General features: G+C 38.6%; 1 long non-coding RNA gene across 1 annotated transcript in view; it reads right to left on the bottom strand.

Moving 5' to 3' along the window:
• Positions 1–700: 700 nt before the first annotated feature.
• The window catches only part of LOC118767896, a 16,750-nt gene continuing 1,600 nt past the window's right edge, over positions 701–15,850 (bottom strand). The window contains exons 2-3 of the long non-coding RNA XR_005003807.1: positions 12,839–12,846; positions 701–836 (exon numbers count right to left, since the gene is read on the bottom strand). This is a non-coding gene — a long non-coding RNA (uncharacterized LOC118767896). The remainder of the gene's footprint in view (positions 837–12,838; positions 12,847–15,850) is intronic.

Here is a 15,850-nt window from a genome sequence, read left to right on the forward strand (position 1 = left end):
CCCTCAGCAGGATTTGAACTCAGAATGTGAAAACAGACAAAAATGCTGTTAAGCATGCTAATGATTCTGCCAGTTCACCACTTAATATCACGACGACGATGATGATGGTGGTGGTGGTGGTGGTGGTGGTGGTAATAATAATAATAACAATAATAATAATAATAATGATATTAATAATTCTTTCTACTATAGACACTAGGTCTGATGATACACCCCACCACACATATATACACACACCACACACCATACCACACCACCTGCTAGGCCTCAACCAGTGTTTATTTCATTGACCCCGAGAGAATAAAAGGCAAAATCAACCTTGGCAGAATTTAAACTCAGCACATAAAAGCAGAAAAAATGCTGTTAAGCAATTTTTTCTGGTGTGCTAATGATTCCGCCAGATCTCCACATTTTAATAACAATAACAATAATAATAATAATAATAATAATGATAATCATAATAATAATAATAATAATAATAATAGTAAAAGTGATAATAATAATTATTATTTACATTATTTACATTCAACGGATATTTGTCCTCATCTTGTTTGTTGTTAACACAACGTTTCGGCTGATATACCTTCCAGCCTTCTTCAGGTGTCTTGGGGAAATTTTGAACCACCTCCCCCTGTGGGATGAAGTTAAAATAATAGATAGAGAACACCACTGGAAAATACGAAAACTAAAAGAAGCTTTTTTCAGTTTCCATCTACCAAATCCATTCACAAGGCTTTGGTCAATCCAAGGCTATAGTAGAAGACACTTGCCCAAGGTGCCATGCAGTGGGACTGAACTCACAACCATAGGGTTGAGAAGCAAGGCTTCTTATCACACTGCCATGCCTGCACTTCATACATGCACAAGATTTAAGTTCTAATAAGGAGTCCTATGCAGCTTTAGAAAAATCTGAAGTTATTTTACATGCACAACCTTTGATTTCTCTATAAACCATGCCAAGATTAATGAGAAACTTGGCAAGCATATTTACTATGTCAATAGATTTTCTGTATACTGATATGAGAATGATGTGTATGTAAGTGTGTGTGTGTGTGTTTGTGTATGTGTGATTGTGTGTGTGTGTGTGAATGCATACACATGTGTATGTGTGTATGTGTATGCGTGCATGCGCATGTGTATATATATATATATGCACATGCATACATATACGTTATACATATTTACAAATATATGTGTGTGCATGTTAACATGGAAAACATGTTACATGATAATGATGATGATGAGGACGAGGAGGAGGAGGTATGTATGTATTTATATATATATATATATACATTCATATATATGCATATTTACTTCATGTGTGTGTGTGAAAGTGTGTATTTATATATTTGTAAGGTATGTGTGAGAGCATATTTGCATATCTACATATATATATGCACCTGTGTGTTCATACATATATTTTTATATACATATACATACATGTATGTGTGTGTGTGTGTATATGTATGTATGTATGTACGTATGTATGTACGTATGTATGTATGTATGTATGTATGTATGTATGTGTGTGTATGTATGTATGTATGTATGTATGTATATACACATGCACATATATTGATATCTGCATTTGTGTACATATGAACATGACTATTAAAATTTGAAAAGGGAGATGGATGTTCTCTGATATTAATCATATCTGATGTCGATATCCTGATGCTGCTATCATGTAAACCACTACATGATAGAGACAAGGCTTGTAATTATTACTCAGTCTGGAAAAGAGTGAAAGCCACTACATTTGTGTAGACATGACTTCTAATATTGTTCAAACAAGGTGAGACTAATACAATGATTTGAATTTTGGGGAGCGATTTCAAAATGCTACATATCATCATCATTTAACGTCCATTTTCCATGCTAGCATGGGCTGGACGGTTCGACCGGTGTCTGGAAGCCAGGAGGCTGCACCAGACTCCAGCCTGATCTGGCAGTGTTTCTACAGCTGGATGCCCTTCCTAACGCCAACCACTCCGTGAGTGTAGTGGGTGCTTTTTACGTGCCACCAGCACAGGTGCCAGGGGAGGCTGGCAACTTCCACGATCGGTTGGTGCTTTTTACGTGCCACCAGCATCTAATAATAATAATGAAATTATTGCATACAGTACTCAGGTGCACCACATCATCATCATCATCATCATTTTAGTATCTGTTTCTCCATGCTTGCATAGGTCAGATGGAATTTGCTGAGGTGGATTTTCTCTAGCTGGATGCCCTTCCTGTTGCCTGCTTTCATCTGTTCCTATGTTAGGTAATATTTTCCCCACAACCAGACGTGCTTTCACAGAATACTAAACAAAGGACACCACTTCCATGATGGTGACATTCGCTTTACTACTACCACTTGAAATCAAGGCTAGGAGAGAGTACCCCCCCCACACACACACATACACATAAAGGGTAAAGGGTAAAGGTCTCTTTGGTAATGAATGACCATGAGATTGCACCAGAAAGTTCCCCTCTGAGGCACAAGTCCAGGCAAGGTTATTATGGAAGACCAACAGTCACCCATGCGCACCAGCCTTCTCTCGCCATGCCACCAATGTTATCTAAGGAAAAGGTAAAGGCAATACAGCTTGGCACCAGTGACATTGCAACTCATTTCTACAGTTGAGTAAACTGGAGCAACGTGAAATAAAGTGTCTTGCTCAAGAACACAGCATATATAATATAGGTAGTTAAGGTAAATCCCAGCTTGTTTCCTCTTGAAGCACATCTGCTAATTCCATTATAATAATCCACTGTGTAGTCACAGTTGTTGCTGTATGTTAGTTAAAATACATATTAAAATTGAGAATTATGGAAATAGTATTTGCAAAGTTATTGTATATTAAAAAAAAAGCATTGGAAAATTTTAATATTATTAATTCACCATCTTATGTATTTCAAGGTAAATAAATAATACATATGTATATATATATATATATATATATATATATATATATACTTTATTTTAAGCAGCAGAAAATTCAACAAAATCTGTTACTCTGAGTTCCTCGTTGCCGTTCATCAGACAGTTTTTGCTAGCAACGGCAACGAGAAACTCAGAGTAACAGATTTTGTTGAATTTTCTGCTGCTTAAAATAAAGCATATTACTCTACCACTGGTATTTGAGTACTCTTTTTTCCACCTTGTTTCACATTTATGTGTTTACTCCGGTATATATATATATATATATATATATATATATATATATATATATATATAAGGAATATGAGGAAATAAACAGACAGAGAATAAAAAGAGAGAGAATAAAAAACACTTGTGAATTTAGTGATCAATCATGGTGACTATAAATATATATACATATATACATATATATATATATATATATATATATTAAAAGTAATTAAGTTTATGTCGAGTCATAGAGTGACCAATGGTTCTGCATCCACAAAGCCTTAACCTCACAGACGTCTCATCAAACTCTAAAGCCAAAAAAACCCTTCTCCCTACCAGTATATTCTCAAAATTAATTTACACTACAAGATCCTTTCAAATGAACAGTACATGGAATTAATAGCTGCACACTATCCATTTGAAATAACAACATATGAATTCTTATTGGAATTTATACACCATAGACAAGAAGCCTCTTTACCCATTCTACACAGCACATTCCTTGGATAATGGAACAGCAACTTTAACATCCAACATGTATTTTTATTTTCATATTTCCCTTTATACTTCATGCATTAGATCTAATTTCTTGTATATCTCTTCCTTTCCAAAATAGCTTCTTATAAAATGAACTCTACTAATTCCTTCTATTGAAACTCTTTTAACTCATCTTCTATGATTGGATGTCATTTGTTTCCCTGAAACAGCTGTAAAACCACCTTTCTCTTTATAAATGTCCTAGAAATATCACATTGCCTTGGCCTTGTTACCTTATTTTATTTAACATATATATGTTTGATGAGCTTTTCATAATTACTGTTTATGAAACCCACTTACAAGGCATTAGTCAGCTAGGAGTTATTGTGGAAGACGTTTGCCCAAGTGCCATGCAGTGGGACTGAACCAAAACCAAGTAGTTGGAAAGCCAACTTCTTACCAGAGAACTGTGCTTGAGCTTATATACAACCAGATATATATACAGCTTATATACAACAGCTTATATACAAAGACAACTGTGCTTGAGTTTATATACAACCATATATATATATACAGCTCATATACAGCTTATATGTATAGCTTATATACAATTCCTCCACTTTCAAGTTCTATAGCATTTTAGATCATAATAAGAAATAAATTGGTCAGAGTGCCCCTGGTTTTATTTTGATTATGTCTGGTAGGTTACCTCCTTTATTCATGACTCTTCAGAAATAATTAAGTGTCCTTCCATATCCTATATGCAACGAAAACTCAATATCCCAAGATTTTAAGTAGTTCACTCATAGGTGAGATGCAGCTCTTCAGACATAAAAACAGAAAAAAGAGATCTAAAGTGCCAAGAGAATCTTGTCCAAACCCCCCAAAAATGAATGGCATTGATCTCTTGTAAGACCATGCTTTCCTGTTTCCCAAACTACATACTTATGTATGTATGTACGTATGAATGTGTGTAATTTCATCTATCAAATCCACTCACAAAGATTTCGTTGGCTATAATAAAAGACACTTGAGCAAGGTTCCACACATTGGGATTGAACCAAGAACCGTGTGGTTGGGAAACGAACTTCTTACCACACATCATGTCTGTACCTATACGCGCACACATTTGTTGATACATATACACACATAAACACACGTTATAAAACAATGACACTGCTATCAAACTATGTCACTAACATGTCTAACACCATGATATTAATGGCAAGGCGGCGAGCTGGCAGAAACGTTAGCACGCCGGGTGAAATGCGTAGCCGCATTTTGTCTGCCATTACGTTCTGATTTCAAATTCCGCCGAGGTCGACTTTGTGTGGAACCTTGCTCAAGTGTCTTTTATTATAGCCAACGAAATCTTTGTGAGTGGATTTGATAGATGAAATTACACACATTCATACGTACATACATACATAAGTATGTAGTTTGGGAAACAGGAAAGCATGGTCTTACAAGAGATCAATGCCATTCATCCTTTCGGGGTTGATAAATTAAGTACCAGTTACGCATTGGCGTCGATGTAATCGACTTAATCCGTTTGTCTGTCCTTGTTTGTCCCCTCTATGTTTAGCCCCTTGTGGGTAGTAAAGAAATAGAAATAGGTATTTCGTCTGTCTTTATGTTCTGAGTTCAAATTCTGCCTTTCATCCTTGCAGAGTCGATAAATTAAGTACCAGTTGTGTACTGAGGTCGATCTAATCGACTGGCCCCTCTCCCAAAATTTCGGGCCTTGTGCCTAGAGTAGAAAATATTATGGTATTAATGGCAAATACTGGGACATTACAGCTTCATCACAAATGACTATCTATGTATTGTTATTTTTTGGGTCCTATGTTGATCCCAGTTGTGACTTTGTTGTCTTTTTTAGGCTTAGGTGAGTGTAGGGAACTTAATAAATTTCTTTCAATCATTTGATGTTTTTAAAAATTCTTAACAGATTATTATCAAAAAATATACTTCTGATGTATAGTTTTGCGTGTTGATGCCGGAAAATCGCCCTCATTTTTTTTTTTTTTTCTAGAAATTAATAAAGTCAGTCCTCACGAATGTAATCTTTTATTGAATTCATGACACTCAAAACACGAATTGAGCACAACAGATCGATATCAAATGTACTTTCTTTTCTCTTATGATAACACTGTAAACAAAGTTTGGTGATGGAGAACAGAAAAAGGCAGTAACCATTTCTATATGATTTCGATAAAAATACATCCGTGGAGATTGACTTTAATTTAAATGTTATGAAAACCACTCAAGAAATGGAAATAACTTGGGCCTGCCACAAGCGAGGAAATAAACGGTATTGTGTCAAAATGTTTCGTCCTGTTTGTTTTTTAGATGTTATAGGTAGTTTAAGGAAGCTTTGGTTGCTATTTGTAGCAGGCTGGGAATCCACGTAAAGATTTCGTGTGTGCTGATCTCCATTGCTATGGAGATCAACGCAGACGATACGTCAACAACGAAGATTTACAATTGCCCAAAATTACATAATTTTAAATGCTTGTAACTTTTAGTCTCTGTGGTATCGGTGGGGGGTTGGAATAACAATTTTTGTTATTATCAAGCAAAATTACATTTTTTGAAAAGGATAATCAGGTGAACATTTGAAAAACTTCAGGTTGTTGGAAGAAATGTAATAAGATCGGAGTATAGGACTACCTTAACTAAAAGTTCCCTTCCTTTTTGAAAATGGTAGAAAATGATCTGAGAAAACTGTAGCTTCTATTTTTAGCCAGTTCATCAGTCAAGTATTTGGCGCTTTTGTTGACCCAAGTTACTAGACAACAGGTGTCAGAAATTACAAGGGAAGTAACTTTTCCTCACTTCAATGTAAGAGTTATCTCCACTGAAATTCCGAAATTTTAAAATAACTTTTGCTCAATTGATTTTTTTTTAAAAAACTAATTTTTTTCTTTTTAATATCCTTTCGAGATGACTTAAATAAAGTTGAGTAATACACCAGAAACGCATCAGTCAACCGTAGAATGTAACTGGCCTCACAAATTTAATATTAAGCCATCGTATTTTTGTGAAAGTCATGGAAAATTTATCCAAAGGACTGAGTGACAATTCACAAACCAAACGATGTTGTAAATTTATTAAAACAGGCTTGCAAAAATGCGAGAAGTAATTCTGACATCAGTTATTTGAAAAAGCATTTTAGGAAGAAGAAAAACTCATTGATTATGTTGCCATCAAAAAAATTCTAGAAACTTTCGAGAGAACTTGAAATAAATAATTTTTTTAGAACATTGGATCTCGAAGCAGAGAAGTTATATATTATCAGCATCCGTTCGCACTGCTTTCACATGTTCCCATGATTTTCTGTTACCATTCAATTCTATTAATTTGAATTGGGTGATTGGGTCAGAATAAATCTTTCATTTGCTGATTACACAACCATGGATGCTACCCCTGTAGATGCTTTGCAGTTACTCTCCTGATAGAGCTTGGTGATCCTGACAGTTGATGTTCTAAGATTCTTCTGCTCAGCATCAGTGTAAGCATCAGTGTAAGTTGGGTACTTTGAAATATATTTGTAGCAATGACAAAAAAAGAAATCCTAACTTAAGATGGGTGATTTCCTTTGATTGGGATCATGGAGCAAATTCGGATTATCACTCTTAAACTATAATTTGTTCCCAGCAATTTTGGAACAATTGGTTAGTCCACTTGAAGGCGCTTCTAATTATATAACTATTGTTTTGTTTCCACTACAACAATAGAACAGTTACCTTTTCGCCTGCGACTAGCATATTTCATGATACGCCATGTTTGATCCATAACAGTTGCACTGTATTTTGTGTATGTGCATGTTCAATACACTAAGTTTACTCTGTTCAAAGATGTTTTCTGCATTTTAGCAACACCAGCATTTTGTATGTAAACATCCCGACATAAAAGGAAATTATTTATGAAACGAAATAAGCGTCTGAAATTCTTTGCTTCAGTATATGAGCCAGTGGTGTTACTTCGACATGTGAAAGGCCATGACTTCAGGAAACATTTTTTCACGCTGAGAGTTGCTGAAGCGTGGAACAAACTGCCGGCATCGGTTGTTAGTTGTCGGAGCACTGCATCCTTCAAAACTTCCATGTTTCCTGAGATTCGCCAACACTACACTTGATTTTCTCCCCTCCATACACACACAAGCATGTTCACTTTCCAGACATTTCTACACTGCTGCATGTACTTTATATGCACTTTCTGACAAGTTGTGGTGCACCTGAGCACTGTATACAATAATTTCATTATATATATATATATTCAATAGCGTGTAAATATAAGGCTAAAAAAACCCTTCTCGATAGAAAAAGTCGAAGGCCTCTCACGGGCAATCTTCGACTTTTTCTATCCGAAACATTTACACGCTCAGAATCGTTAGCATGCCAGACAAAATGCATCGTGGCATTTCTTCCGGCTTTACGTCACACTCACCAGTCGATATAATTGTAAAAGAGTGAATTTTCACTTGTAAACCCTAGCCCAGAAGCACTTCTACCATCCCACCTCACGTAGAAATGAAGAATTTACACTGATACCAATTTACCTGAGAACCCCGCTGTACTCTTTCACCACAACTTTCTCTCAGTCTAGAATGACTGAGATAAAAATTGCGAAAATACTAGCAGAAATAGACTTTTAGTGTGTTGTGAAATGTGTTGAATTGGAGTATGATTCAGGTGAAAACCGGGACACTGGACAGGATCCCTCACGTAACAAAGATTCCAAAACGCTAACGACTAAAGGTGATAGTGAAGCGTAGAATGTCTCGATGCCACTGTTGTGGAAACACTAATCACCTAAAGCGTTCTTCAAAAAGTGACAGCTGGAAGAAACGCTCCACTACAACCAACATCATATCAACGGTGGCAACGACAACAACAACAACTTCAACACCAGCAACAAAGCCAACGCATGCAAAAGTGTGCAACCGCAGCAACAGTGGTTGCAGCTCCAGCTGCAAGAATGGAAGCAGCTCCTACTGCAACAACAGCAACAATGAAAGCAACAGCAACAAAAATAACAAAAAGAAACGCTATCGCCAAGAGCTACCACATCACCGACAGCAGCAACATCAATGGCCCAGTGGTTAGGGCAGCGGACTCGCGGTCGTAAGAACGCGGTTTCGATTCCCAGACCGGGCATTATGAGTGCTTATTGAGCAAAAACACCTAAACTCCACGAGACTCCGGTGGGGGTTAGTGGTGAACCCCGCTGTACTCTTTCACAACAACTTTATCTCACTCTTTCTTTCTACTTCTGCCACAAAGCAGAGGACCCATGGTGTAACCCACTATGGTGTGGTAAACTTTCAGACCCTAGTCTAGATTGCGAATCCTCTGTACCCCAGGATGAGCTCTCCATCTGTTAAAAAGCCACCGTTTACGGAATGAGGATAACAACGTAGCTTTCGCGCCCATGCAACCGCCAGTCTATTGCGTGTGGTGGGTGGATCTTCAAGTTGCCACACGTATTCTTAGTTGCTTATAGCAGGCTCGAATTAGAAATTATTCTTTGTGGCAAATGGCATGAGTCCTGATTGGAAGAAGAAGAAGAAGAAGAAGAAGAAGAAGAAGAAGAAGAAGAAGAAGAAAAAGAAGAAGATATTACCAAAGCAAAAAAAAAAAACAGAACAAACGTACATACCCCACAAGACATGCTCCTCCCCACCACAGATAACTCACACATACTGTGTGACAAATATGACGAGAGATACACAAAATGGCAAAAGCTTCTCAAGAGAATAAATTAAAAAAAACACTATGCAAAAAACCCCAAAAAAACTGGGAGATTCGAACGAAGGGGAAAATACTTTTGAGCAATATTACTCCAACGTCACCTCCAACGGTACTATTAACATCATCATCATCATCATCATCATCATCATCATTATCATCACCCCATCACCTCTATCACTGCCACGTGCGCCACCAACATTATGAATCTAAGCGCAACCTAATTCACACATACCTTCAGCCAGAATACCGCACCTAACACGAACAAAAGGGGGGAAAAAATCATTAATTACACAATCAACAAAGAATGAACGAATTTCATACATCAACTGACAAATATCATTCACGCTAGTTGTATTACGCAATCCCACCTGGGGAATTTTCTTTGTTAAAATTTTATTGTTACCTGAGAGCTTTTGTATTTTTCTTTATTGTTTTTTGTTGTTCTATATCATTTTGTTTACACATAAAATCTCACTCTCTATTTTCTGTAACTCTATACTTGTAATATCCTCGTTTTACAGTGAGCCATGGTGTCTAATAAAGAAACCATCTTCATTATTATTGTTTTGCAGTATCTCAACCGGAATTTAACGTTCTGAGTTCAAATTCAGCTAAGGTTGAATTTGCCTTCCATCCTTTCGAGGTCGATAAATTATGTACCAGTGAAACACTGGGGTCGATGTAATCGACAAGCCCCATCCCATCAAAATTTCAGGCCTTGTGCCTTAAGCAGAAAGGATTGTTATTATTATTATTATTATTATTATTATTATTATTATTATTATTTTACTTTTAATCTGCATGTTTGTTACAGTCACTTGCTGAGACACACTCAGCGTCCTAGGGTGAGTGAAGGATAAGAGATGTTACAGTATGACAGGAAGCTTGGGAAGGGGAAGTGGCAGAGGCAGTAGCAAAATATCACACTGGCCATCCCATGCACGCAAACAAAACAACCACAACCACAGCAACAACAACAAACACATTAAAGAGACTAACATTGCAAACTACATGGCAATAAGCACAAAAAACAATAAATTAATGAAGTACATAATGGCACACACAAACATAATCTCCCTACCTGCACACATACAAATCATTCAGACATAAAACACATACACACACTTAAAAGCCCGATTCCCTCAGGAAATCGAAGATTTTCGAGGGAATGTCACCAAGAGAATTCTTGGTGATCTACTGTTGGAAACACTCCAAGCCAACAGTTGGGGCGGGCAATATGCCTCTCCAAACAAAACCAAATAAGTTTTCTTTTTTATTTTATTTCCTTTTTCCGACAACATGGCCGTGTACAGAATAGGTAGCGTGAATGTACGTGGGCTGGGGTCGCCTTGGAAGCGGGGTCACCTGCTCAACGACCTCAGAGCACTGAATGTCGACGTGGTGGCCATTAGTAAAACCAGAATCTCTGACCCACGGGACTTCCGACATATTTTTGGTGACTATGAGGTGTACGCATCAAGTCATCCGGGAGCGAGAAGTGGAGTTGCTGTGATGGTTCAGAAAAATCTGGATCTTGCAATAAAGTTGATCTACCTGGATCCGGAAAGTAAATCGGTGGTCCTGGACGTGACAGGCAGCAAGTGACATACTTAGGTTAGTTGCCGTCTATTCCCCGACAGGGGCAGGACGACCAGATCTTTTCAAACATCTGGAAGCCTTCGTGGGAACGACCCGCTCTTTAGTGTTAGATTGGGATGGAGTTTTAGATGTAAGGTGGGACTGTGTAGGTTTAGCAGAAAGGAAAGTATGGTGCAAAAGCCTCGTAAACCTGCTCAGACGATTCCAACAAGTATCGACTGGATTTCCCGGATGTGCCAGTGTGGATCTGGTCAAACCGCATTGGGTCATCCAGATCGTATCTAGATAGGGTATTCTGTAAAGTAGCAGATAAGGATAGCATAGGTTGTCCACAGTTTAAAGTAGTCGACTACACAGACCACAGTTTCGTGATCTGTAACAGTTTACTTAGGCTTCATAGTCAGGGACCCGGTTACTGGAAGCTGAACGCGTCATTACCGGCACGTAAAGATTTCAGCGACCGGATTAGAGAACTAGTTAAGAGGGCGTTGACCGGGACAATAGAAACTATCGGCACCGCTCTTAGAGACTATGAAGTGGTTTCAGGAGCGACGATTAAACCAGGAAAAATCAGTGGACTTGCAGCTTGGCACCCGGAGAAGCAAGTCTATGCCGTCCAACTGTGTCGTTGGGCGCTGGACGGATGGACCGGTTAAATTGCTCGGGATTGGTTCGGTCCGGACCTCCAGATGGACAAAAACTGAGATGACGTAAAGAGCAGGATGACTACTCTCACATAGAAATGGGCCGAGAGAAAGCTACCCCTGAAAGGTCAGGCAGAGGTGGTTAACGCGTATATCGTGCCCGTCATCTACTATCACTTGACCGTCGTGCCTTGTCCGAGCCACCGTCTGATTACGCTGGAGCGTATACTCCTCCGCTGCTTGTGAAAGGGACACGTCCCAATAGTCAGCGGTCTGTCTGCTGTCAATACCCGCTAGGTGGTGGCCTGAGCATACCGTGGTTGATGATGCGCAGACATGCGCTGAGGCTACGACATCTCCAGTGCTTCCTTGCAGGTGAACAGGTGTGGTCACCGTTCGCCTGACACATTTCCACAGTTAATTTCTTAAACGGAACTGCAGTCCTGGGTAAAACAGAAACCGAGGGAGGAGCATTTGGAAAGTGGAATGTCTTAACCTTTTAGTATTCGCATTATTCTGCCAAAATTAATGCTTCTTCATCCACATTATTTTAAACTAATCATGCATTATCTTGTAGCTATGAGATTTTGATGAGGTAGCTGTTAATTTTTAAAACGATATTGTAGGGTTGGTGTGAGAGACCAGATAGGGCTAGTTTGAACATAAAACAGGTAGAATATTTTTGGCCGGATATGGCCGGCTTAAATGCTAAAGGGTTAAAGCGCTCACAGCCCTCAGCCAATCGGACAGTGCAATATGTGGAACGTCCACTTTAGTTTTTTTATAAATGGTTTGGTGGATGAAAAGTGCGACGACGTTTTGGGGAGACCTTAAGTGTCGAAGAAGATCAGCTAGCCGCTCTCTCCCAGAGAACTTTCGGCCCGGGACCGATGGGTAATTTCCAAAAATCTCTGGTCTGGCAGTGCTATCGGGGAGCTTTGTCTGTACGAGATAAACTTTACAGGCACGGAAGTGCCATCAGCCGAGCAGGACGACGAGACGGTCCTACATGCACTCGGCCTGTGCCCGAGCATTACTAACCTGTGGGTTTATGTCGAACGCCTGCTGTCGCGTGTGAGTAGATCCGGCTGTCAATTGAATCCATCGTGAAGATCGCCTCGCCGCTTTTCTTTAACCGGGAAGGAAAGGCTGTGTTTATATGCCTGGTGGCCATGGTGAAAAAGGTTGTATGGTGGACGGGATTGAAGGGGCTGAGGACAAACGCTTTTCTCTTTGGCCAATCCATGATGGATACCTCTTAATGTGTTTAAATGTACTCTGTATTTTACACACGCACACACACACACACACGCACACACGCACACACACACACACACACACACACACACACACACACACACACACACACACACACACATATATAAAGAAGCATACTCTAAAGAATAAAGCAGTTAAAAATATGTCCGGTCACAGAGTGACCAATGGTTTCGCATCCATAAAGCGCTAAGCCTTATAGAAGGCTCGTCAGACTCAATGGCAGATGCATGTCCCTTTTCAAAGACCAGCCGTCTATAAGACCTAGCGCTTTATGGATGTCAAACCATTGGTTACTCTATGACCAGACATATTTTTAACTGCTTGTAAATAAATGTGTGTGTGCGTGACCACAATCGCTCGACAACCGGTTTTTTTCTTTTTTATGCTCTTGTAACCTAGTGGTTCGGCAAATAAGACATAGAATAAGTATCAGACTATAAGAAATTAATACTGGGTCGATTTGTTCGACTAAATCTTTCGAGGTCGTGCTCCAGCGTGGCTGCAATCGAATGACCAAAACACGTAAACGATAAAAGATAAAAATATGTGGTGGGTCACAACATTATATTTTTCATGCAGAAGGCGTCCCGGGAAAATTTTCTCATATCATTAATTTAAATTACTTGATCAATGAATGTTTCCTCAAATACAAATTATGCTGAAGAGGCCTTATAAAAGTGAAACATGTCTAGAGTTGTCATCAAACTTATCAAATCCCGTACTCACACTCCATGCACCAACCCCATTTGAGTTTTTATCAATTTAAATTTCGGAATTATCTCCCTTGCCTTTTACAAGAGAGCAAACTCAAGGGCTGCTCTAGGCGGCACATAATATAGTTTTGCCACTGCTGGACAGAAACTGTTCGGAAGCGAACCAGATAGATCACACCTGTAATTCGTAAGTCCAACTCTGTCTTACAGCCTGCGAATTCCACTAAAAGTTTACGCTTCTGTGGAATACTCAGCCACTGACGTGTTATTTCAACAAGAAGGCAGTTCATTTGATCAAACAGCTAAATGCTCACCATTGAAACCGACGGAGATCCGTTTAGTTAGTCTTAAATTTATCCGGTTGGAAAACAAAGAGATATATCACAATGTGCTTCAAGTGGATATTTAAGTAGCATTTTGGGTGGCTAGAGTTTTATTTTATTTTTATTAATTGATTCATTTTGTTCTTTGTTCATTGCTTTTTTCTTTTACTTTTTGTAAGCCCTACGAAGCTGCTATGTGTTAGTAACTCGTCTATACGCAATGACCGTCCTGTGCTTAGTTCAAAATGTCATTGACTGTCATGTGATCAGAGAATTAAACAAATACAAAAGAAATCGCCGCCACTGAAGAAGGAAAAAAAAACACTAAATAGAAAATACATTTAAGAAAAATAAAACAAAAAAAAAGCTTTGAGTACAGTACAGTTACAGTGTAGAGTACGAGATAACCATCAGAGAAACAAGATCTGAATAGCCTGACAATATCGATTTCCAAAGTAACTGAGAACAAATAAATTCCGAGAGAACGATGTTTAAATGACATTAAACTGGAAACCACCATAATTTAGAACATGCACTTAATGTACATTAATTTTACTCTACCAAACCACAATAGCTGAGCTAATGAACTGACCAGTGCTGAAAATTTATTCTTAGATTTATTCTAATGTTTTATTCTTAAATAGAAACCATTTGGTGTTTGATTGTCGTTTATCGATCTTTCGCCTTTTCTTTCTCATCTTGCTTTCTTTCATTCCAAATACGGGTACGTCATCGATTTTCCGAAATCTTTGGTTCCAAAGCCATTCTAGATTACTGATTTTCCAAAGCAAGGATAGTTACACCATAAATGAAACAAATGTTAAAATTTATCTAAGTTTACTTAAATAGGCGTGGCTGTATGATAAATAGTTTTCTTCTGCGTGGTACCTTAGGCAAGTGTTTTCCACTATAACCTCGGGCCGACCAAAACTTTGTTAGTGGATTTGGTTGATGGAAACTGAAAGAAGCCCGTCGTACGTACGTATGTATGTATTCACATACATACATACATTATTATGGCTGCCCCCTCGTTATCGAGTATGGCCACTGCACGAAGCTTAACTGTTACTGGTGCTGTGATCGAATGTGACTTTTTAGCCCAGCTAAAGATCTACACTGTCTTGTACAAAATTGGCAACTAAAACCTTTACTGGTCATAGCCGGCTGTAGTTGTAACTGGGCTTCATGTACCTTTGCATGTTGTTTAAGTCCTCCTGCCGAATTACACTCTCTTCCACATGCCCGACAGATATGATTAGTATGGTGTGTTACACCACCACCAGTGGCCAGGTTGTCACTCATCTGTCTCGTTTTATGACTACGAAGATGACATACATACATACATACATACATACATACATACATACATACATACATGTCCAAAGAAGTCACACAACTCTACCGCAACGTATCATCAGATGAAGAGATGAGCTTATATGAACAGAGGACTATGCATGGATGTGTTAGTAGAAAGCTCCGTGATAATAGTAACATCGATCATCAAAGCAGTTTATTATGGACCAGTAGCCGGATAGCTACTTCCCACTTCGGAGAGTATGCGTTCGAAATCCAGGAACAGGAAATATCAACCTGATGCACAAAAGGGACAGAGATGCAAGAAAAGCAGTATGACAATGTGACAACCGATGCAGACTTTATGGAGTTCACACTGAAGATATCACCCACATATGCAGTTGTCCGAAAATGTCATCACGGTATTATCTACCGATGAGACATGACGTTGTAGCTAGGGCACTCTATAATGAAATCCGTCGGAAGGATAATCCTGAGGACAAAGAAATAAGAACCCACAATATGGTAGAAGTCATAGCCACTCATAATAAAAATGAAGACTGGTGGAATGTCCCAATGAAGACCCTAATAAAATGTAAGCACAACAGGCCTGACATAATGATTTGGG

This window comes from Octopus sinensis, linkage group LG2 (assembly GCF_006345805.1).
Source record: "Octopus sinensis linkage group LG2, ASM634580v1, whole genome shotgun sequence".
Taxonomy (NCBI): Eukaryota; Metazoa; Mollusca; class Cephalopoda; order Octopoda; family Octopodidae; genus Octopus; species Octopus sinensis.